This window comes from Periplaneta americana, chromosome 4 (assembly GCF_040183065.1).
Source record: "Periplaneta americana isolate PAMFEO1 chromosome 4, P.americana_PAMFEO1_priV1, whole genome shotgun sequence".
NCBI classification, from domain to species: Eukaryota; Metazoa; Arthropoda; class Insecta; order Blattodea; family Blattidae; genus Periplaneta; species Periplaneta americana.
In genome coordinates this window covers 101,974,361-101,999,794 of record NC_091120.1, presented here as the reverse complement: position 1 = coordinate 101,999,794, position 25,434 = coordinate 101,974,361, and the positions used below count along the sequence as shown (strand labels likewise).

General features: G+C 35.4%; 1 protein-coding gene across 3 annotated transcripts in view; it reads left to right on the top strand.

The window, feature by feature from the left end:
* Positions 1-25,434, top strand: part of LOC138698095 (ankyrin repeat and death domain-containing protein 1A-like) — a 1,102,342-nt gene that overhangs the window by 396,746 nt on the left and 680,162 nt on the right. For all 3 annotated transcript variants that reach the window (XR_011331695.1, XM_069823807.1, XM_069823808.1), the window contains exon 2: positions 17,009-17,057. The gene's annotated coding sequence lies outside the window, so the exon portion shown is untranslated. The remainder of the gene's footprint in view (positions 1-17,008; positions 17,058-25,434) is intronic.

The following is a 25,434-nucleotide window of genomic DNA, read 5'->3' as shown; positions in this document are numbered from 1 at the left end:
ATGACTTACGTCAAGATAACGGATAAACTGTAAGCACAGAGCGAATGTCAGTACCGTCTATATACACACACACAACACAGAGCTTCTTCTTACCTCCATACCACTAAGTTTTTACAATAATTTAAGCAACTATCACGAAACTATTGATATTAAAAAATTTCCTCACTACATAATACCAAACTTACTGGCCCATTTCTTACACAAATTATTTTCAGTTTTAACTACTCGATTGACACTCGCACCGTGTGGTAACTTCTGAAGAGGATACTATCTATATATATATATATATATATATATATATATATATATATCTCCATGTATGGTGGGTCCCTATCACCACGGCATGGCGCGTCCTCAGGTTGCGGACAGAGGAGACGGCCTCCAGATATGGAGGGTAGCTGCGAATATATTGAATAAGCAGTCGTGGACAGCCGATAAGGGGTGGTCCTCCAGCTTGGGGGTTGGGCGAAGGGCTAACAACCCATCACCGTAAAAAACAGCTTGTTACGAATTCCTACAGTAAGCCTCGGAATAGGACTGATTCTCTGGCACGACCACAGCAAAGGAATAAGGTTTTGAGATTTGGCACTTGGAACGTAACTAGTCTTTATAGAACAGGAGGGGTAACATTAGTAGCAAAAGAACTAGCTAGATATAGAATAGACTTTGTGGGAGTACAAGAGGTTAGGTTAGATGGGAATGGCATATCACAAATAGGAGATTACTTGTTGTATTATGGGGAAGGAAACAATAATCACCAATTAGGAACAGGATTCTTTGTACATAAAAGAATAAACTCAGCAGTAAAAAAGGTCGAATTTATCAGTGACAGGTTATCGTATTTAGTACTTAAGGGTAGATGGTGCGACATCATAGTTATAAATGCTCACGCCCCTACAGAAGAGAAAGACGACTATCTAAAGGATAGCTTCTATGAGGAATTGGAACATACTTTTGATCAGTTCCCTAGATATCATATGAAAATTTTATTGGGGGATTTCAACGCTAAAGTAGGACGGGAGGATATTTTTAGACCAACTATTGGAAAAGAGAGCCTACACGCAATTAGTAGTGACAATGGAGTTAGATTAGTCAACTTTGCCACATCGAAAAATTTAATTGTCAAAAGTACAACATTCCCCCATAAGGATATACATAAATATACTTGGACTTCTCCAGATGGATTGACACACAACCAAATAGATCACATCTTGATAGATAAACGGAGACATACTAGTATAGTAGATATTCGAACTTTCAGAGGTGCAGACTGTAATTCTGACCATTATTTGGTGATTGGAGAATTAAGAGAAAGATTATCAGTAGCCAAGCGAGTAGAGCAACAAGTTAATATTACTAAATTCAATATTTTGAAATTAAAGGACGAGGAAGCTAAGCAAAATTATCAGGTCGAAATTTCGAATAGGTTTGCCACTTTAGAAAGTTCCGACGAAGTTGAGAAAGAATTAGATGTTAATAGCGTGTGGGAAAATATCAGAGATAGTATCAAAATTGCAGCTGAGCAGAGCATAGGTTATTATGAAACTAAGAAAAAGAAACCGTGGTTTGATGAAGATTGTTGCATGGTAGTAGAAAGAAGGAAACAGGCAAAATTGAAATTCTTACAGGATCCAGTTGAGGAGAATAGAGATAATTATTTCAATGAAAGACGGGAAGCAAGTCGTACACTTAGGAATAAAAAGAGAGGTTACTTGAAGGAAAAACTGAATGAGGTAGAAACAAATAGTAAGAATAAAAACATTCGAGATTTATATAAGGGTATAAAGGAATTTAAGAACGGATATCAGTCAAGGGTAAACGTGATCAAGGATGAGAATGGTGACTTGCTTGCAGACTCTTCATCAATCCTAAACAGATGGAAAAACTATTTTGCGCAACTACTAAATGTACATAGGCCAAATAGAAATGATCGGGATGATATTGAAATACAAACTGCTGAGCCATTTATACCCGAACCCACGCTTTCAGAAGTCGAAATTGCGATAGAAAATCTGAAAAAGTACAAGTCTCCAGGTATCGATCAAATTCCAGCAGAATTAATACAAGAGGGTGGAAGTGCATTATATAGCGAAATTTATAAACTTGTACTTGCTATTTGGGAAAAGGAAATTGTACCAGAACAATGGAAGGAGTCCATAATTGTACCTATTTTTAAAAAGGGGGACAAAACCAACTGTGGTAACTTTCGAGGAATATCACTTTTGTTGACGTCGTACAAAATTTTGTCCAATATTCTTTTGAGGAGATTAACTCCGTACGTAGATGAAATTATTGGGGATCATCAGTGCGGTTTTCGGCGTAATAGATCGACTATTGATCAGATTTTTTGTATTCGGCAGATAATGGAGAAAAAATGGGAGTATAAGGGTACAGTACATCAGTTATTCATAGATTTCAAAAAGGCATATGACTCGGTTAAGAGGGAAGTATTATATGATATTCTTATTGAATTTGGTATTCCCAAGAAACTAGTTCGATTAATTAAAATGTGTCTCAGTGAAACATACAGCAGAGTCCGTATAGGTCAGTTTCTATCTGATCCTTTTCCAATTCACTGCGGGCTAAAGCAGGGAGATGCACTATCACCTTTACTTTTTAGCTTCGCTTTAGAATATGCCATTAGGAAAGTTCAGGATAACAGGCAGGGTTTGGAATTGAACGGGCTACATCAGCTTCTTGTCTATGCAGATGACGTGAATATGTTAGGAGAAAATACACAAACGGTTAGGGAAAACACGGAAATTTTACTTGAAGCAAGTAAAGCGATCGGTTTGGAAGTAAATCCCGAAAAGACAAAGTATATGATTATGTCTCGTGACGGGAATATTGTACGAAATGGAAATATAAATATTGGAGATTTATCCTTCGAAGAGGTGGAAAAATTCAAATATCTTGGAGCAACAGTAACAAATGTAAATGACACTCGGGAGGAAATTAAACGCAGAATAAATATGGGAAATGCGTGTTATTATTCGGTTGAGAAGCTCTTATCATCCAGTCTGCTGTCCAAAAATCTGAAAGTTAGAATTTATAAAACAGTTATATTACCGGTTCTTCTATATGGCTGTGAAACTTGGACTCTCACTCTGAGAGAGGAACATAGGTTAAGGGTGTTTGAGAATAAGGTGCTTAGGAAAATATTTGGGGCTAAGCGGTATGAAGTTACAGGAGAATGGAGAAAGTTACACAACACAGAACTGCACGCATTGTATTCTTCACCTGACATAATTAGGAACTTGAAATCCAGACGTTTGAGATGGGCAGGGCATGTAGCACGTATGGGCGAATCCAGAAATGCATATAGAGTGTTAGTTGGGAGACCGGAGGGAAAAAGACCTTTAGGGAGGCCGAGACGTAGATGGGAGGATAATATTAAAATGGATTTGAGGGAGGTGGGGTATGATGATAGAGACTGGCTTAATCTTGCACAGGATAGGGACCGATGGCGGGCTTATGTGAGGGCGGCAATGAACCTTCGGGTTCCTTAAAAGCCATTTGTAAGTAAGTAAGTATATATATATCTACATGAATAATGTAATTTTTATTTCAAAATCTTATTCAGTAAAATATTCATTTTAATATGTTCATGTTTATATATAAATTGGTTTTTAAAATATTTTAATTTGTAATAAACACGTATTTACTCTATCAGTCACATCTGTATACGTATAATGTATTCATACTCAACAGTATAAGCGATCTAGAGCTTATAAGTGATTATTTATAATGAGTGCTAAACCATAGTCACCGTATGATATAGAACATATTTTGACTTTATTTGAAATGTTTAATGTAATGACATGCCGCATTAGTTTTGTACATCTCAAGAGAAACTAAGTTCATGTGATGTAAACACGTCCGAAATATTGTGGAAGGACTGAACTGGTTCACATTTACCTCCCCTTTGTTATGCCCACCCGTGTCTAAGCGGTATAAGGAAACTGGTAGGGTATGAAAGGCGTCACGGCCAGGAAGACCTATGTATAATCCATTTCAAAATTGGACCGACATAGCACTTATGCCACTTATGGGGTTAAAAGTAGTCGGGCGGAGAGAATCCCAACAACTACCGCTCTTTATTTTGTGGGAGTTCAGTCCGTGTGGATAAGGAAAATATAGCTAGGCTTTCCAATTGTTGTGAGAAAATACAGCATTCCAAAGGTTCAATACGAACGCCTGCTTCACCCTTCTTAAGCAATCCACATTGCTATAGGACATAGGCCTACATTCGACCTGTTTACAACGTAAGAAGGGATGTCCAAGAGTATAGTAATAATTATTTACCGACGTAGCTTCTAAAGCGTGGCAATGTCGTTCTGGAGACCTCAAGCAAACAGAAGCGTGGTTCAGTGCCCGGAGATAGATCTTTGTGTTGCGACTCCTTGAGGAAATATGTACATAAAAGATCCAATTAGTTCAGTAGCAAAGACCTTGGGTATCCACAAAACAACAGATTCTAGAATAGTACGAGTACTTTGTTTTTGTTTGTATAATTCGCAAGAATTACGAAAATAATACACAAAGATATCAATGTTTGTAGCTATCAGCCTGTTTTGGTTATCAAAAAAGTACAGCTACATTTTATTTCAAATTCCTGTTATTCCAATATTATCCATTTATTTAACTGTATTTGTAAATAGACAGCTAACAAATTGTTGAAACGTTTCATTTCCATATTTTGAATAGCCCTTAGTAATGAAGGGTGCCAGAAAAGCGTTAGGTGTAGGAGACATCATTCCACCTCTATTTCTCCACAAACACAACGCAATGTTAATCGTTTAATCCCATGAGTGTCATAAGTACTATGTAGGTCTAATTTTGAAATGGAGTATATCTGAAGCTCAAGTTACAACAATACGGGAAGCTTTCCAACGAAGTCCCAGAAAGTCGATACGTCGTGCATGACGAGTATTGAAAATGCCTGTCTACCACTTATAAACTCCTTTTGAAGGTCTTAAACTCTATGCATACAATGTGAAAATTCTGCTGGCAATAAAAGCAGGGACAAGGGAATAAGAATGAATTTTATCGCGGCTATATTAAACATACAGTCCAAGATATGTCTTTTTGTAAAGAGTGTTGTTTTCTCATGAAGCGACATTTCATATATCGGGGCGCATTAATCTCAGAATGTTCGGTCACCACATTTAACTTCGCTTGATCTTTTATGTGGCGTTAAGTAAAGGTCAAGGTCTGCAGAACACCCGCAAGAAATCTTCAGAGTTGAGAAATGCTACACAGCAGACACACAAGGATTGCTTCAAAACACTCTGACCAAAACTGAATATCGATTAGACATGATCAGACCAACAACAGGCGCGTGTGGAAACTGTTACTGTGTAACTGAACTCGCAATATACATTGTTCTTACAAAGCAAACAGAATAAAAATGTTTATTGGTTTCAAAGTTATTGTGTATTTTGTTACATTATTTTATGTATACAGTGTAATATCAATATCAAAGACATACTGGTCGGTTACAATGAAAGCGAGCCAACTATAAAAAGTGTAAACTAATACGCGTTAAACCTTTGGAGATGGATACAGGACCTAAAAACATGCAAAAATGTTAATGTAAATATACAATCAATTTTGATTTGCTTTTAATTATAAGTAATTTTTATTTCATACGGTTTAGTTCTCACATTATTGAGTCATGGTTATGGAATCTGGAGACCTTGTAAAAAAAAAGAGGATCTATTAATTATTATTGCCACGTGGCAAGTGAAAACAAGGGATAGTGGAAGCTTCGAGATTTATTTGCAGTGTTGGAAAGGAGACTCCAACTTTTTATAACATTAATGACTGGACAGCATACAAGCTAAACTGACTAAGTCCAATTTAGGTGATTTTGAGTTATTTATTCCACTATAAGATATTTTTTCTGCCCTATCGATTGGTGAAATCCATTAATAATTTAATAATAATTTATTTAATCTGACAGGATTAAGGCCATAAGGCCTTCTCTTCCATCCTACCAGACAGCACATATAAATACAAAAAAGAAATACAAACACTGATGAAAATGATACAAATTAAGTTAAAGCCCTATAGAGGGTCAACAGAGTCACAAGTACATTATAGTGCTCTCATCGAGCTAATACAACGAAAAGAAAGAAAACAGAGATAGCAATGATGATATTGATAACTGACAATAATAATAATAATAATAATAATAATAATAATAATAATAATAATAATAAATACATTACATATTAATTTTCAATTTTACAACAGCATAGTTACAATATTTACTATATGTCATGGGTTAAGGTGAAGTTGCGCAACCTGACATGTGTTCAACAAACAATTCCACGAACTAGAATGTGATTTTTTAGTTTAAATTTGAATTTTGATATTGTCCGACAGTCTCTGACGTGGTCAGGGAGAGAATTCCAGAGGCGTGGAATAGATATGCTGAAAGATGATGAGTAGAAGGATGTTCTGTGCAGAGGAATAGAGAGAAGGTACATGTTCCGGGTTCGAGGTAGTGAAAGGTAAACAAAACGAGATGCTAGGTAAGAGGGTGTGGAGGTGTGGATGATTTTAAATAGTAATAAGAGAGAGTTGAAGAATCTTCTTTCTTTAAGTGGGCTCCAAGACAACAATTCTAGTGACGGTGTTACATGATCGAATTTTTTAATGTTACAAACGAAACGAACGCAGATATTGTGAACACGCTGTAGTCTATGGGCAAGATCAGTATTTAGATTCGTGAATAAAGAATCGCAATAATCGAAGTGGGGCATCACTAAGGTTTGGATCAGGTTCTTTTTAAGGCTGAGAGGTAAAACATTGGTTAAGTGTTTGAGGGAATGAATTATGGAAAAAGTTTTCTTACATATGTAGGTCACTTGACTTTGAAAATTTAAATTTGAATCTAAATATACCCCTAAATTTTTTACTGTCTTACTATATGTAATTGTAGTATTATTTATTTTTGTATTTGATACAGTGGCTAGATCTATTTTCTTTAATGCTCGTTGGTGGCCCATTATTATAGCTTGTGATTTGTCTGGGTTTAGTCTGAGTCCAAATTTTTGCGCCCATTGAGCTACAGATGCTAGATCTTCATTAATTCTGGTCACAGAGTCATTGATTGTACAAGTTCGGGAATGAATGTAAAGTTGTAAGTCGTCAGCGTATAGGTGGTGTTTTGAATATTTTAAGATCTTTGTTACGTCGTTTATATAAAGCGTAAAAAGTAATGGCCCAAGAACCGAGTCCTGAGGGATTCCGGCCTTGACGGTACGCCAATTGGAAGAATGACCACCGGCTGATACACATTGTTGGCGTTCGCGAAGGTAGGAATCAAACCAAGCAACGGCACTGTTAGAAAGATTGTAGTTTTTTAGTTTGCATAAAAGTAGATCCGTGTCAACTGTGTCGAAAGCTTTGCTGAAGTCTCGTAATGTCAGTAGTGTTAATTCTCCTCTGTCGCTGGCTTCTCGAGTGTCTTCAATCACTTTTAAAAGGGCAGTAGTAGTATTATGTCCTGCACGGAAACCAGATTGGTAGTCGTCAAGTAAGCAATGCTCATTGAGGTAGTCAGTCAGTTGCTTATGTACTACGCGCTCCAGTGCTTTTGACAGAGCTGGTAAGATGCTAATTGGTCTGTAGTCGTTTGGGGATTCAGGAATTTTATTTTTCGGGATAGGTCTAATGAGAGCTTGTTTCCAAAGTCGAGGATATGTATAGTTTATGAGTGAGGCGTTAAAAATGTGGGTGAAGGTTGGTAGTATTACGTCAATAATTTTCTGGAGCAGTTTTATTCCAATCCGATCTGATCCTTCAACTTTGGTCGAAATACGCTTTATTGCCCTCTTTACGTCATCATGTGAAAGGTACAGAAAGTGAAACTTTTCCCTCTCTGGTAGGGTAATACTGTTTAGTTCGTCAATTGTATGTTGTTTTGTTGTTTCGTTCACGCCCGTTGTTTGTGTCAAAACAAAGGGTCATTCAGTTCGTCTACTGTGAATGGTGTCCCGTCTACCTGAATCTTGCTGCGCCCTAAGCCTATTGTTCGTAAGTTCTTCCACAGGTCGGCTGAATCTGAGTCCGGTGTTATAAGTTCATGGAAAAACCTCAGTTTTGTATTTCTTATTGCCTGAGTCGTTTTGTTTCGTAACTGTCTATAATGTTGAAGATTTGCGTCAGTTTTATCATGTCTGTGGGGGTGAAGAAGGGATAGTGACGCGAAACATACAGCCTCTCCTATCCAAATGCCATCCTCACCTTCCCGTGGTCCACCCTGTTTCTACCAACGAGGAAATGGCGACCGAGTCACAGCGGTATAACTGTTTCATCAAATGCAGAGGAAATGCTGCATTACAAGCCTGTCCAGAGGCTAAAAGTGGCAGCCCCACTACTGGACTACCTAACGATAAGGCTAGTAATCTATCTTAGGGAAAACTACATTACTTTCAAGCCTCAAACAAGCAGTATAAGGATAGATAATTTGATGACAACCCAGAGCAAGTCAACGGTTAAACGAAATTGGAAAAAACAAAATATGTTCACATACGCTACTTGGAATGTTAGAGGGATCAATCATAAAGAAGAAGAACTAGATGAAATATTGAATAAAAAGCAGATTAAAATAGCAGCAATAACAGAAACAAAAAAGAAACTAAAAGGTACAACTGAAACAAAAAACTACATAATCATATATAATGGTGTTAATAAGAAGACAAGAGCACAGGCCGGAGTAATGATTTGGATTCATAAATCAATAAAAAACAAAATAAACAATTATACATACTGGAATGAAAGAATATTAGAAGTACAACTCCAGATAGGAAGAGGCAAACTAACTTTCTTTAGTCTTTATGCTCCAGAGGAAGGAAGAGTTGAAGAAACTGAATTGTTTTATGCCCAGTTGCAAGAAATTTTGAATAAAGTAAATAAAAATAATTACATATTATTAGCCGGAGATTTAAACGGTAGAATAGGCAACATCGAAATAAAAAATACCATAGGAAAATTTGGAGAACCTACCATAAACAATAATGGAGAAAAAGTAAGAGATTTTGTATTATACAATGAAATGAAAATCATGAATTCATTTTACAACCATAAAGATATTCATATGTATACATGGTCAGCACGTGGCTCAAAATCTATCATAGATTATTTTATAGCAAATAGAAAATTATCCGAATTATTTTTAGATGTCAAGGTCTTCAGAGGAAGTGACATTGGATCAGATCATTACCTTGTATTAGCAAAAGTGAGATATACACCAAGATGGCTACATTTAACAAAGATAAATGCCCCCAAAAAAGAATTAATGCGTTACAAAATTAGATTAATCCATGACGACAGTGTAAGCTGGCTTTATCAAAAAAGACTTGAACAAAAAATGTTAGAAATACCTGAAGATGAAGACATTCACAAAGAATGGGAAAATATTAAAACTCAAATATCACAGGCAGCCACGGAGAGCATCGGAAAATATAAGGCTTTCACACAAAAGAAAAAATTAAGATCTTGGGATGATGAAATTAAGGAGATCATAAAAAATAAAAATATGGCTTATAGAAAATACCTTCAAACAAAATCCGTTAATGATGAAATAGATTATAAACATAAAAGGGCGATAGCTAACAGAGAAATTAGAAAACGACACAGGCAATCATGGAAAGAGTTTATATCTTTTTTAGAAACTGACATTTATAAAATGAAACCCAATACATATAAAATTTTAAAATACATGAACAGAGACATAAAGGAATCCGCCAAGATAAACCCTTGCCCCAAAATAGAAACATTCCTAGACTTTTACAAAAACTTATGGAACAATCCTACTTTTGATTCAAAATTCTGGGACACAAAAAACCCAGATGAACAATGCATTACAAAAGAAGAACTACAAGAAGCATTAAAGAAGACGAAAAATAGTAAATCACCTGGAGAAGATAACCTAAATTCAGAATTGTATAAATATGCAGGAGATCTATTTCAAGAAAGATTACTAAGATTTCTAAACAGAATATATCTGACTGCCACTTTACCGGAAGAATGGAAAAATTGTGTAATTATTCCCATATATAAAACAGGAGATAAACAGAATGTTGAAAACTATAGAGGGATTAGTATCCTCAACACATGTTATAAGATATTTAGTAGGATTTTAAATGAAAAATTAAAAAAACATGCTGAAACTTTCCTTCTGGAGTGTCAAAATGGCTTTAGAAAAGGAAGATCATGTGTAGATCCATTATTTAGTATCAAACTATTGTTGGAAAAAAGAAGAGAATTTAATTTAGAAACCCATATAGCTTTTATTGATTTTGTGAAAGCTTTTGATAAAGTCCGAAGAGACCTTTTATTCGACATATTACAAGAAAAAAATATTCCAAATTTGCTATTCCAAAATATAATAGAAATCTACACGGACAGCAAAATAAGTGTCAAAATAAATAACTGTATATCCGAAAGAAAATTAGTTAATAATGGAGTTCGACAAGGTTGTCCACTATCACCAACTTTATTTAATATTTATATAAATGACATTATTTTAAAATGGAACCAAATCTACACATCAGGAATCAAAATAACCAGTGCTCTAACATTAAATACCTTACTCTATGCCGATGATCAAGTCATAATTTCCAATTCAGAGGATAATTTACAAAGAGGATTGTATACATTAAATGAAATATTAAAAGATTTTGGGATGGAAATTTCAGCACAAAAATCAAAAGTAATGGCATTTTTAGGACAAGACCCAGTGAGAAGTAAGATAATACACAATAACCAATGCCTCGAACAAGTGCAAAATTTCAATTATCTGGGTTGTGAAATATCTTATCAAAATGAAAAAGATGTGAATAAGAAAATTACCAAATTTACACAAATTCTAGGAATAATAAACAATACATTAAAAGCTAAATTAGTACAAAAATCTACAAGAATAAAAATATATAATACACTAGCATTACCCACCCTTCTATACGGAAGCGAGATTTGGACATTAAAGAAAAAAGACATGAACAGAATCAAAGCAACGGAAATGAAATTTTTCAGGAGAACAGCAGGATATACTCTTTTAGACCGAAAAAGGAATGAAGAAATTTTAGAACAATTAGAAGTAGAGTCAGTAGAAGAAAAAATCACCAGATACAAATTCAATTGGCTAGATCATGTAAGAAGAATGGAAAATTCAAGAATCCCAAAAATTATGATGCAATATAAACCTAGAGGACATCGTCGACCAGGAAGACCGTTAAGAAGACTGCTAGATGGGGCCGAAACAGGTCTACAGAGGCCTAATTCGTGAAGGATGATGATGATGATGATTATCATGTCTGTACTTACGATGTGCCACGTCTCTAGAAGTCATTAGGGTCTTGATTTCAGTAGTCATCCAGGGGGCAGGAGCTCTCTTAACACGTCTCGTCTGAATGGGCGCGTGATTGTCGAATAACGATAATATATAATCATTAAGTCGGTCAGTTTTTTCGTCTACTGTCCGTAATGTCCAGATAGTATGCCACGGTACTTTCAGCGCGTCTGCAGTTAATGCTGTATCGTCAACACGTTTTAAGTCACGGAATGTTACGGTTTTGTGCGCTGGCTTGGGACATTTGAGAGAATATGTGAGATAGATTATATCGTGACCTGATATGCCTGAAGCTGCACACTGACCATTAGGCCTATGTCTGAAATAATAAATAAACTGGCTACCGAGGATTTCTCAATTTTACTAAGTCACAAATCACAAAATGTTCGACATAAGAAATTCATTATAGGAATTTGTATAATTTCGAGGGAAAAATTGTTCCGGGGCCGGGTATCGATCCCGGGACCTCTAGTTGAACGTACCAGCGCTCTCCCAACTGAGCTACCCGGGAACTCCACCCGACACCGTCTCAACTTTTCCCTTTATATCCACACAACTCGCGTGGGCTGACGAAACGCCAGAGACCCACATCGAGTGCACACAAACTCTGTGTGACTTGGAATTGTGGCTTTCTGGTAACGTACACAGTGACGTATATATTATGCACGTCTAGTCTTTCAGGTGAAGCTCCCTGTAAAGCAGATTTGAATAATTTCAAGGGAAAAATTGTTCCGGGACCGGGTATCGATCCCGGGACCTCTGGTTGAACGTACCAGCGCTCTCCCAACTGAGCTACCCGGGAACTCAAAATATGCTTTACAGGGAGCTTCACCTGAAAGACTAGATTTGCATAATATAAGAATTTCTGTTAATCTGTTATATAGTATCTTTGCTGCACTACAGACTAATCGGGACTTAGTTAATTTCACATGGTGGACATCTGGTTGACACTGTCCGAAATTAATTTGATTTTAAAATAATTAATTTAAATCAGTGGTTTCAGTCAACTTCAAAACGATAAAATCCTTATTTCTTGCAAAAATAACATTGCTTTTCTGCAGTTGCCAATTCCCCTATATCTGAGGACGTGAGAGGAAATATCCAACGGAATTTACATAAGTTGGAACCAGTTGTGTAATTGAAATTGTACAGCTGTCAAAAGAAAAAGTGGCCGCTCTCCTGGAACAAAGTTCCCTTCGGGTATCTTCGCTACAATTCGGAGACAGGCGATGTTACATGTTGTTGGACCACGTTGCCTGATATCTACAGTTATAATTGAAGTATTCTGTCTGTTATTGATAGCATAATGGTAGCGTTCAGGCCTCTTATTCATGAGGTCCTGCGTTCGACTACAACCACGTGCTTTTTATGTTCTTTTTTGTTCTGTTTTTGAGAGAGACAAACTATACATAATGGCTCCTTTCTCTTTTATGATTATTTTAGTAATTAACATCAGGTTCATTAATATATTATGCCTAGACTTTATCATTATGATATTGTGGCTGCAAATGGAAAGAAAAAAGATATTATTCTCAATAAAATATCTTTCGTGGCATAAACATAACAAATTTACTGGCGTCGGCCTTAAAACATTCGAACAATTAAGCGATCAAAAAACAAAACGAAAAGCCACAATTCAATATTTAGTCTATCTTCCTCTTATCTCGATCATCTTACAGTCGAGTGGGCATGGAATTGACTAGTCTTTGCAAATAGCGACTGTTTTTAGACACGATATTCCAGGCATTCTGAACATACATACATAAGTGTTCTGTCCATGGGCAGGTCTTTCATTGCAAACCCAGCAATCTCCAATCTTTCCTATTTTCTGCCTTCCTCTTAATCTCCGCATATGATCCACATATCCTAATGTCGTCTATTATTCTTTTCAACCAGAGACCCAACCAGTTACATTTTATCTTTCTAATCAGTTTCAGCATCATTCTTTCTTCACTCACTTTTTCAAACACAATTTTATTTCTTATTTTGTCTGTCCACTTCACACGCACCGTTCTTCTCCACATCCGCATTTCAAATGCTTCAATTCGTTTCTCTTCAGTTCGTCGTAATGTCCATGTTCTTTCCCCATACAATGCCACACTCCACACAAAGCACTTCACTAGTCTCTTCCTTAGTTCTTTTTCCAGAGGTCCGCAGAAGATCCTTCTTCTTCTATTTAAAGCTTCCTTTGTTCATGTTTGCAATTTTTCTTGGGAAGGATAGGCCTAAATGCGGTAACATCCCGTTGCTTTCCGCACACCACTATCTCTTTCGCATCTTATTAAATTCCAGGGGGCCCAAGCGTGGAGATGAGGAGAGTGGATTTGACTAATTGGGCCCTCCGGACTTCACCGAAAGTCACGGCAAGGGCTAAATGTTAATTATATCAGGATGTTTGACCCTATCAGAGATCGGGAAATCTCAATTAGCCTTTGCCCCCCGCATCCTGGACTATCTTCTACGAATCATCAGAAAATCTTAGAGTGTGATTGGGCCAATTTTTCCGAAAATGTTTCCACATTTTTGCCCTCGTAGCTCAGCGGACGAACGTCGGAATTTAGATGTCAACGTCTCAGGTTCAATTCCTCGTTACTCCTTTTCATTTTATTGTGGTTCAAGATAGTATAATGTAATAATACAAAAAGAAAAAGTAATAGCAGTATTATGCAACTGGATTTTTCCAAACCTAATATTAAATTTATGTTATTTATATCGCTAAAGTACGATTAAAATATAAATAACTTGAATATTATTTATACAGTATCACTAAAGAACGATAACACAATATAAATGATAAATATCGGTTTGTTTAATTAATATAAGATATTATATAATACGTATTTAATTATCTAAATAAAATAGCCTATTTTACAAAGAAAGATGGTTATTTGTGTTATAATAATTACCTACATAAAATACAGATTATTTATATTGCGAAAGAACAATAACAATATAAATAACTTGAATATTATTTTATAATGCTAATGAAGGAAAACAATATAAATGATAACTTGAATATTATGTATATCGCTAAAGAACGATAACAATATAAAAAAACGTGAATATTATTCCTATCGGAATTTCACAGATTTATTACAGATGTATTTAAGAAATTGTACAAGAATAGTAATTAGTAACAGTGTCCTATTTATTCTTCTTGGAGCCAAATTTGTAACTTTTAAAAGTGTGGTTACTATGTTGAAGTGTATGTGTTGCAACGGATGCTTGATTTGTGTTACAGAAGTGTTACGTATGTGTGTTGTTAATGTTTTTGTATGTTTCAAATTGATAACTGATATTTGTTTTGCAATTGCAATGCCTAATTTACAGATTGTTTATGTTTTGTTTACATCGCGTAAGCTAATTTAATTTTCTTTTCCATTTCTCTTTATGCTTATCTTTTTTGTGTATAAAACTATAGCCCTAACATACATATGTAAAATTGGGCTAACCCCCATTGGAGATACTGTAGCTACAATAGTAATAATTATTATTCATATCGTTATAAAACGATAACAGAATACAAATGATGACTTGAATTTTATTCATATCTCTAAAGAACGATAACAAAATATAAATAACGTGATATCCATCAAGAACGATAACTGGATATAAATGATAATTTGAATATCATTTACATCGCTAAAGAACAATTAAAAAATAAAATAAAAACTTGAAGAAGGCGCGAACCCAGAACCTTTGAATCATTAAACAAGCACTCTACCGCTGGTCTGCGAGGAGCAGATATGGAACACTTTCATAGTTCCGGAACTCCTTGTACAAGCACATGCATCGTGTAACATCGCCGCGACCCGAAGTGAACTTTGAAAATATTCGCTGTTCACTAGTGCGGCCACTTTTTTTTTTTTTGACAGCTGTACACCTACCGAGCAGTGATGAAGTAGACAATTTAAAAACTAACTTTTTTTCTATGAACATACTGAAATGATCGTGACATTCACTTCGATACACGTTATTATTTCGATACAGATTTTTTTATTTTAATAAATACCATTGTTTTCGAAATATTAAATGCTTTAAAGGGTTAGGTACAGCTTACAGCAGTAAAAGTTTTGAAATATTCAACATTTTTTTCCCTCCATTACTGTATCTTGTACAATAATGAAAATTAGTATGTGTAAAGCATTGTCCTTCTGCTATATCACAAAAATATTTTTACGATTTAAAAAAAATATTTACAGTATTTTTATCAAAATTCAATTCACTGTGCAGTGATGAAGCGTTTCCTACATAACTCAAAAAGTATCCAACATTTTGTGATGAAATTGTTTGTGTGTATTTATATATGTCATATCTACCATATGATGTAAGATCACTTCATTACCTTTCATAGATTGCCCGATAAAAAATAAATTCATTTAAAAAAATGGTCAAATATTAGTATTTTCTTCTAACACAAAATTAAAAAAAAAAACATTATTTATTAAGGAATATAGTTAAAAGAGCACGTTATTGTAAACAGGAGTTTCAGCAATAAAATAAAAGAGAGAGAACATGAAAAAGGTAACAAGTTCATGAGTTATGAGGGAAACGCTTCCTCACTGCACATGTAAAAGAACTACACAGTGAACTGGCACTATTTTGAATTTTGAAAAAAAATATATAAATAATGTTTTTAAATCGTAACAATATTTTTTTTTCATATAGCAGCAAGACAGTATTTTACACATACCAATTTTCATTCTTGTACAAGAGACAGTAATGGAGAAAACAAATGTTGAATAATTCCAAAAATTTTACTGCTGTAAGCTGTACCTAACCCCTTAATCAAACTGCAAAATTGTAGTAAACCTATTGATATGGAAACAACTACAAATCTACACATTTCCTGCTTTATTGGTATACATATTATGAACAGTACAATTTTGGAACACAATTTCTCGTACATGTTAAAACTTAGAAAAAAGGAAGTGTGATTTAATTTATTTATTTTCGCATCTATAGGTACTGCAAATAAGAATCACTTGCATTCTTTTGTTTCCCACTGTCTCAAACGTCACTGTTTTGTATCACACTATCTAAATTTAAAATTTACATTACGGTTTATCTAACGACGTTCGCAACTGTCGAGGTTATATCAACGTCGCGTCGCCGGTGTCCCGGAATTTTGTCCCGCAGGAGCTCTTTTACATGTCACTAAATGTAGCTACTCACATGAGCCTGTCGATTAAAGCACACTTAAATGCCATCGACCTGAGCCGGGATCGAACCCGCAACCTTGGGCACAGAAGGCCAGCACTCTACCGACTGCGTCACCCAGACTGACGTTTAATTAATAAATTTATTTACATTTTGTTTCGTGTTTTCATTATTTTAATTAAATTTTACTGTTTCAATTACATTTCTATTTTTCAAATGTATCATGTGTTTTTCAATGTGTCTGTGATGAAGCCTATTACTGTATATCTAATGGTCTAATAAATTGAATTGTATATGAATTGTAAAGTTGGCTGACAAATAAAATATCAAATCAAATAGGTATTCCTTGTACTAATGTATCATTGTATGTATATTGTTGATAAACATTTTAATGTATGAGATAAGTAAATGAACAAGTTTAAATTATTGCTGGTACTAATACTATTGTAATGAATGTAACATTTTGTTTTTATCTTTTTTCAGATATCGATTAAGTGACAATCGACTGATCTCTGTATCAGCAGTGAAGGAAGTGAGTAGCTAATGCATGCATTGGTATAACTATAAGGTATCCTACAAGGAAAACTCAGCTCGGACTTCTTACGGCGCGCATGCTATATTTCTCTTACCCCCCCCCGCAGTAGGCGTGAGAGCATGCTGGGAACGGGAGCATACGTCATCTGCGCGAGACAGCCACGCCCATTGGTTTCTGCGCACTGAGTTTTCCTTGTCGGATGCCTATTCGGCAAAGTGACAGTTATAAATTAACACAACTTTTATAATAACATTTATGGAATAACACTTACGCTAAAATGTAAAATACACTTTTCGTTTGTCATAGAAAATACAGCAAATCTACACAGTTTCGTAACTTGCTTACTATTTGTATTAAAATATCAAATATTAAGTAGACGTTTTGAACAATCAGTTATATTAAATTGATTAAGATAAAGAAAATTTATTTCCTTTTAATTTTTAAGATATGGCATAAGCTTTATTGCCACTTTAAATATTTTCAATGTACGAGTATATTACTCATTTATCGAACTATTCCACTAAATATATTATTTTAAATCTTCCTTTAATCACTTAAGTGTAATGATATTTATTTTCATGTATTGTGAAGTTTAAGAAATTATTTATCAACTATATACAACTATGTTAGTAAAGTTTTACGTACATTCGAAGTCAATTGTAAAGTAATACAACGCCCAACTTCCTTTAGTATGAAATGGTGAGTCAAATTAATATATAACCTTTCGGAATGCAACGTGAGTCCACAGTAAGAGGATTCACGTTCCCACACAGTCGCTTCTGGGTAGAAACAGACGTCGTATTCCTTAGTAACGTACACTGACTCGCAAAACTTTTGTCCGATATACTGTACAGTTTTTCTCGTTCTTAAGTTGGTATTTGTACTCACTCTATGACAGTAGCGTAGGCGGCAGGTAGTCTCCCCGCAGGTAACAAACCACCCCTCCTCACAAGAGAAAGGTTGAACCAAGGTACTTAGTAAACCTAAATAAAATATGTTTACTTATTGGTCTAGTGATATCTAGATAAATTTAATAAATACGGCACTTTGTATCTCCTCCTCACATCACGGTTCTTTGCGTTATAATGCGCATATAGCCTATTTTCTTTTGCTGTTGTCATGGTAATAACACTAACGTTAATAAAATTACATTGATTAAAGGTGGCATTAACAATCTTTCTTTCTTTCTTTTTTTCCCTTAGTTTAACCTCTTCCGTTTAGGTTCATTTACACTACCCACGCCACACGGGCCTTACAGGGCAGCGACCTGTCGGGAGAGGAATTAATCTATGGATCACATACATACTTTTTTGACCACACAAGGACATGGAGGGCCTACCCGGATGAGGGATCAGCTCAATGCCAGGGCCACTTCCGATACAACACAAACATTTAAGACATTACACAGCATTCACTCACACATATGAAAGGATTAAGGGAAGGATCTCCGTCCGTGGCCGGACTTTCAAGAGGTACAATCCCGGCATTTGCCTGGAAATAACTGAGGAAACCATGAAAAACCTCAGGATTGCCGGCTCCTGGGATCGAACCCCGGGCCTCCCGAATGCAAGGTCAGCCCTCTACCACGCCGCTAGCTCGCTCGGTCATTAACAATCAATAGATTAATATTCTAAAAATCGGGTAAATAATTTTATTAGACAAATTTTTATGGGTATGTGTATAATTTAAAACTTGATTGTTAATTATATCCCGTAGGATACAGCAGTTCAATTTATATTTTGCACACACACAAAAAAAGATTTACATATTACTCTCGTATAGTAATGGAACGAAAATGTGGATGTAACGAACTAAAAAATGAGCAAATCATATAGAAATAGCAAATATCTGTACTTTCAATACCAAACATGATATTGGAACCATATCTGATACAACAAACATGTGTAGATGGAGGAATTGTCCTGTTGAAAAAATATAATTGTATCAGGTTGCAACATGCGCATGCTAGGTAGTATATTTTCCAGTATGTGGATATATTGCTGGGAAGTCAAATTCTCTTCAATTTTACACAGAGTTCCTCCTCATAGCCTGGAAATCCATCCCCAACAGCGACAAAAATACGTCCACTGTGTTGTGTTGATGTTATATTCTGGCTGGAACCTTGTGAACACAATAGGACGAAATAACTGAATAGGCCCATGACTGGTGTTTGAGAAAATCTTTTAATTTGAAAATATTATATTTTCCCATGGATATTCATAATATTCATGTCAAAAAGCGATTTGATCTATTCTATGTTTATGATCCAACATGGTATTTATACGAACGGGCAAGATGAAAAATTTTCCTGGAATATTATATAATACTCAAGAGAACTAAACAACATGTTTTAAACATTTCGGTGCAAAATAGACTCAATGCTTTATTTCTGTCGGTTACATATATCCTTATTGCTCTCAAAGGTTGTCTATGGTTCGATTAGCTAGGTATATGCCTGCAATTCAGAGTTCAAATACCTCCCTTCCCAGGACATGTGGAGTGGGGTATGTAGACATATTGCCAACATAATATCTCACAAAGTTCACTTCCACATTATTTCATAGGACAAAAGTTTTGCGAGCCAGTATACCAAGAGACTAGCGTTTGTCCGTTTAGACAATTGACATTAAACAGTAATAATTTAATATCAGCAACTTAACGCGAATTATTAAAAATATCAGTAGATAGAATTAATACACAAGCATACATAGATCAAATACTGTTCGCGCACACGATAAGATTTAATTTGTTCTTGTTTTCATTTAGTCAATTGTCCGGAGACAGATTTGAACCGCATAAGTGACACCAATAAGTCATCACATATGAAACAACTAAGCCAAGAGATAATGGTTGAGTTATGGCATTATAAAATACAAAAAGACAACTAAATATGACAAAGTGCCATGTATTTTGTTGTTCGTTATGTGAGTAGCCTAATTTGTAAAAAGACGATCGAGTAACAATGATAAATAATAGACTAATTTTATCATTTCAAAATGAAGAACAATAATAATTATTATCTATAATCAAAAAGCTTACAAGCCACTTGTACTTCTGCTGGTCAATAAGTTGTCAGAGTGAAGATCAGGCCACAATAAACCGAGAACGGAAACGACAACGAGAACGAGAGCGGAAAATTATTACAATGCACATATTTAAATAGAAGAGCATTTATAATTAACGAGAAGCTAACCGAAGCCCGAGAACGGAAACGTGAAGGTTGGCGTACTTTTAACTTTGCTGTTCTTGTTTTCGATCACAGCCTACTAGATTAATTGTGTTGTCGTAAAGAGCTATTTGATCGTCGTATATTTTATAGCAAGGAGCCCGTGACATAATTTTTTCTTCATCCATTGCTTGTAACTAACCCAGAAACTCAATAGAATAAGTTCAATATATGCTACATGTATATGTGACCAGACTGATGCACGTGAATTGAATTCTTAAATATTTCGTGCCATAAATTTTGAAGTTGGTTAACCTGTGTTCATGTTGGCTGGCTTGTACTTGCGAGAAAAAGTCATTGGTCAATTATGTACAAATAACATCAGAATTCGTAATATCGACTTTACATATCGTTACTGACATATATATCGATATGCATAGCCGTTTCCTTTCTCAGTTTATTGTAAATCACAAATCTTCACGTTCACGTCCTCCGCTTCTCGTTCTCGTTCTGGTTCTCGTTCCCAGTTTATTGTGGACCAGCCTTAAGGCCTAACGCAGTGAGCAGCCTGAGTCCAACTGACTGACCACTACTGTTACACAACAAGCAAGACAGAAGATAACAAGTCTCGAAGAGGAAATCAGGATTATGACTGGAGAATAGCATCAACGTCGTCCAGGATAAAGGATACAAATCATAATATAAATGACGACCTCTAGGATGAAAAGTTAAAGAATGTACAAATCTGGAGTAACGGCTAGCGCGTCTGGCCGCGAAACCAGGTGCCCGGGTTCGATTTCCGGTCGGGGCAAGTTATCTGGTTGAGGGTTTTTCCGGGGGTTTCCCTCAACCCAATATTAGCAAATGCTGTGTAACTTTCGGTGCTGGACCGCGGATTCACTTCACTGGATTACCACCTTCATCTCATTCAGTCGCTAAATAACCTAATGATGTTAATAAAGCGTCGTAAAATAACCTACTAAAAAAGTTAAAGATAAAATACATCCAATAGAGCGTAACTATTCAATTTACTTAGTAACTCCTTGTAAGCAGTTATATCTCTCTTCATAATGGGAAGAACTTGTTTTCCAAATGAAAACAGACATTGTGAGTTCGAGTTGGTAAAGTGCTCACAAAAGGACATTATTAGCTATAAATTGAGGATATGGCGGCACAGTTCATGAAGTCGAAACGTGGATAATAATTGTGAATTTCAAATAGAAAATGTAACAGATGTAATTTGTTGAAATTCCAACGAATATGACACAAATGTAATATCAATTTTGTATTTCATGTGTACACATTTAACATTTAGAATTTCTTTTTCATTATAGCCCCTTTATGATCTAAGCTTTCCTCTACAGGAACTGAGTTTGTATAGCGTATTGAACTACTGAGTAATAAAAACTTGTCCCATAAGTACTTTTATTGTTTTTTAGATCCTGACTATATCCCTGAAGTAATTCCCAAAGTTTAGGATGGAAGATGTAGGCCTACTGTATATATAAATGCTGCCATTTCATGCCGTAACAGAATACAAACAGTAATGTAAAACTCCAGATCTTCTTTAAAGTACACATGAAAATGAATGAGCGATAAGTATCATCCTCGACAATATTCATTACAAGGGAAGAAACTCTGCTAGGATGTCAAGTACATCGCAATCGAATTTGGCACGAAAATACGGAGAGTGATAAGTACTAGTTTCATGCAATATTCGAACATGAGCGGGGATATGTAGATACTACAAACTTTGCCCTACTCCATAGGCATCCAACAGTACATGGAAGTGAAGCATGTAAACTAAAATAACCGAGTCCATGGAAAACCGGTAAAAGGCCTTATGTTTGGTTCATCTTTATCGAGTCTTTGTAGAACTGAAGCTCCCTTTGCGTTTGTTCAATCTTTCCCCTTCCTTACATATTATGTGCAGTGCCTTTCTTCTTAGTTCCTCCTCTCCCTGCGCCTTTACGCTTTAGGATATCAGCACATATCTTGCAAAGTTACGCATAGTAATGAGTGTAGGTAATTTTTCTTGATATTAATATGACTAAACATTCACATAAATATACGTATAAATAAATAAAACAAAATATATTTAGAAAATGCATATGTTCAAAGTTCCGTCTAGTATGTGCAAAGTTCAAAGATGAGAGAGGAAACCAAAACATTGCAAACTTCGTCTTATACCAGTACCATATGAAAAAAACTAATGGGAAGATATGTGCTCAAGCCTTAAGCGGTTTAAAATATCGTTCTGCAATGTTGGAACATAAGAGAGACAACCAAGACGTCATTACAAACTTCGTCTTATTTTATATGAAAAACTAATTGCAAGGCCTATGCTAAAACATGAAGGGGTGGGAGTGGAGGACAGCGAAAATTTTTGTAACAAAATATAACAAACACGACAGACCTTCTTCTGCAGAGTGGACATCGACGAATGTCGAACTTTGTCATACTCGACTAACTTGAATCGAATACAGTGCCTATAAAACTTTCATCATCCGTATAGTCACTCAAATAGGCCTATTGTTACAGAGCAACTGTGATTTATTTGAATATTACGTGAAGAATGTAATTATAGCAATTTTCTTTCGGTAGTTGGTACAATAACAACTATCATGTATTTTGGAAACATAATGTGATGTATCTATTATGTACGTATATTTCTGTCGAAGTTTAATCATATTTTTGTAATAAAAATTACCTGTCCTTACATCTAAATAAAACTTCACAAGATTTGTTCCAAATCCTTACTCAGCTAAAAGCATGAAGGGTTGAGAGAGGAGTGCAGGAGAGGCAAGAGAACTTAAAAGGCACAATCATACAAGGGGCAAGACCGAGCGAGTGAGACAGATCCGCTTCTTCAAAGCAGACTTCGGTTCTTGTCACGCTCGACAAACTTGAACCGAACATAGAGTATGAAATGCACGACACTAATAAGTACAATATCACCGTGTACTACACGCATCACTGGAAAACACTTTCAGAATACCAAATGTATCGAAATCAAACTCGGAATGAAAATGGGATGAGTGATTGGTATTTAATATTCGTTTCTATTCGTCGCATGGAAATAAACTCCGCTACAATGTCAAGTAAACTCATATCCAAGTAAAATGCTCTTGACAACACTCTTGCCTTGTGCGTGCAAATTCACATCAGGAGGAAACTGTTTCATAAAAGTTACAAAGTTACGAGCAACAAGTTAATAGTGTAAGGGATACAAGCAACAAGTTCTAGTTATTTCTATTTCATATATAATTCACCTTACACTTGTATGATTATAGTCGCCTTACAATTCCCGTGACGTCATTTTACAAGTAAACAGCAGTTAATAATAGTTCAAAGAGCGCGAAATAATATGGCTGCAAAACATCAAGCGACTGACTGTCATCTTACTGCACAAAATAAATGAAAATAAAGTCATTCTTTTATAGATCTTTACTATGGTCAAAACTTAACAACTTAAAGCCAAGAAGTGGAAAGAGGTCCATAGGTCCATGAACTAATTTCAAGTACAGATCTAGTTCCAAGGTATAAAGACTAGCAGCACTGCAGAGATGTTTTAAGGCCGAACCTAAGAAGGATGACTATGGTAAATAAAACAACATAACCTTGCAACAACAAATGTATAAACATAAAGGGATAGGAAACTGTGGCAGCGAGTATGAAACTTGAAGTTTGATCTTCGAAATTGTGGGGAAAGGTTCACCATCAATTCAAGGGGTTGAAGATGCCTGATTCTGATTAAAATTATGATTAAAATAATGTTGAAGTTCAAGATACAGAAGCCAGTATCTCACTCAAGCAGCAAACGCATGCCCACCCTACAAAGCAGAGTGAGAACAATCATAGGCAAGAGGTAGACTATGTTTTCTCCTTTACAAGTCTAAATTAATTTGATATTGACATGTTTAATACATATTAATTTATTCAGTTTAAGTTTTGATTATAATCACATTGAGAGATTTGTTGTAAATTTATTATTATTATTATTATTATTATAAACAAATTTCAGAAAATAAAAGATGGGCAGTATAAAACATTCCAAGTCACAACTTTTACAAAAAAAAAAAAAAAAAAAAGAAAAAGAAGACAAATGGTTCTTTCCTTATATAAATATCGAATCCAAAGTTTATTCTTGGCCAAATACCTTCCCACGTCGCACTTGAATAACATCACTCTCTCCATCGCTTTCTGCATCACTAGACCACGTTCAGAAAACTTAAAGCAAACTCTTATCTACTCGTACTTTGGGCTAGTACGCTTTCATTATTATTATTATTATTATTATTATTATTATTATTATTATTATTACTATTATTATTATTATTCCTTTTTGCAAGTAGTAGTTATTTATGAAACAAGACACTTGTACACTGATCTGAAAATACTTGTAACATTAGCTGATGAAACTTGTTACCTGTAACATACATCAGTAGATTTATGAAACAATCTTGTAAAACTAGACAAGATAACAAACCAAACACTAGTACAGGGTGTCCATATGAAACCTCTCTGATTTAAAATTATAAATTTAAGGAAACTATTGGTCCTAGAGATGTGAGGTTTGCAGAGTCATGTAAAGCAACTCAAAAAGTGTTGTACTCGTATTTTCTATTCTATTCTATTGTTGCAGGTGTTCGAAATTAGCAGAAATGACAACAAAACAAGAGAGAGCTCAGTACATAGTATGGTACTCTGAAACGAAATCACTGATTACGAAGAATTCCAGACGAACTTATCCTAAACGGGAGCCACCAGACGTAAAGATAATTAAGATGTTATTTGATAAGTTCCAAGCCATGGCGAGTGTTAACCGACAGTCCGGTTAGGGCAAAAAAACGCACGTCTGAGGAAACAAAGTCAATTCGTAAGCGATTCAACGATTTCCACTTTATAGGTATACAAACGAAGTCTTTTATGCAGCACCTTATGGACTATTGAGCGTGGGATTTTCAACTCTCGTGACGCTCTAAGAATTGACTTTGTCGGACTTATAGCGAAGACCACTTTGATCTCGTTCACAGTTTCTCAGACGTGCGTTTCTTGCTCGAGCTGGACTGTCTAGAAGTTTATCAAGCCACGCCTTCATTGTCTTTACGTCTGGTTGTTCCCATTCAGGGTACGTTCGTCTGAAATTCCTTTGGACCATAATCGGTGAGTTCGTTTCAGAGTACCACATCACGCACTGAGCTCTCT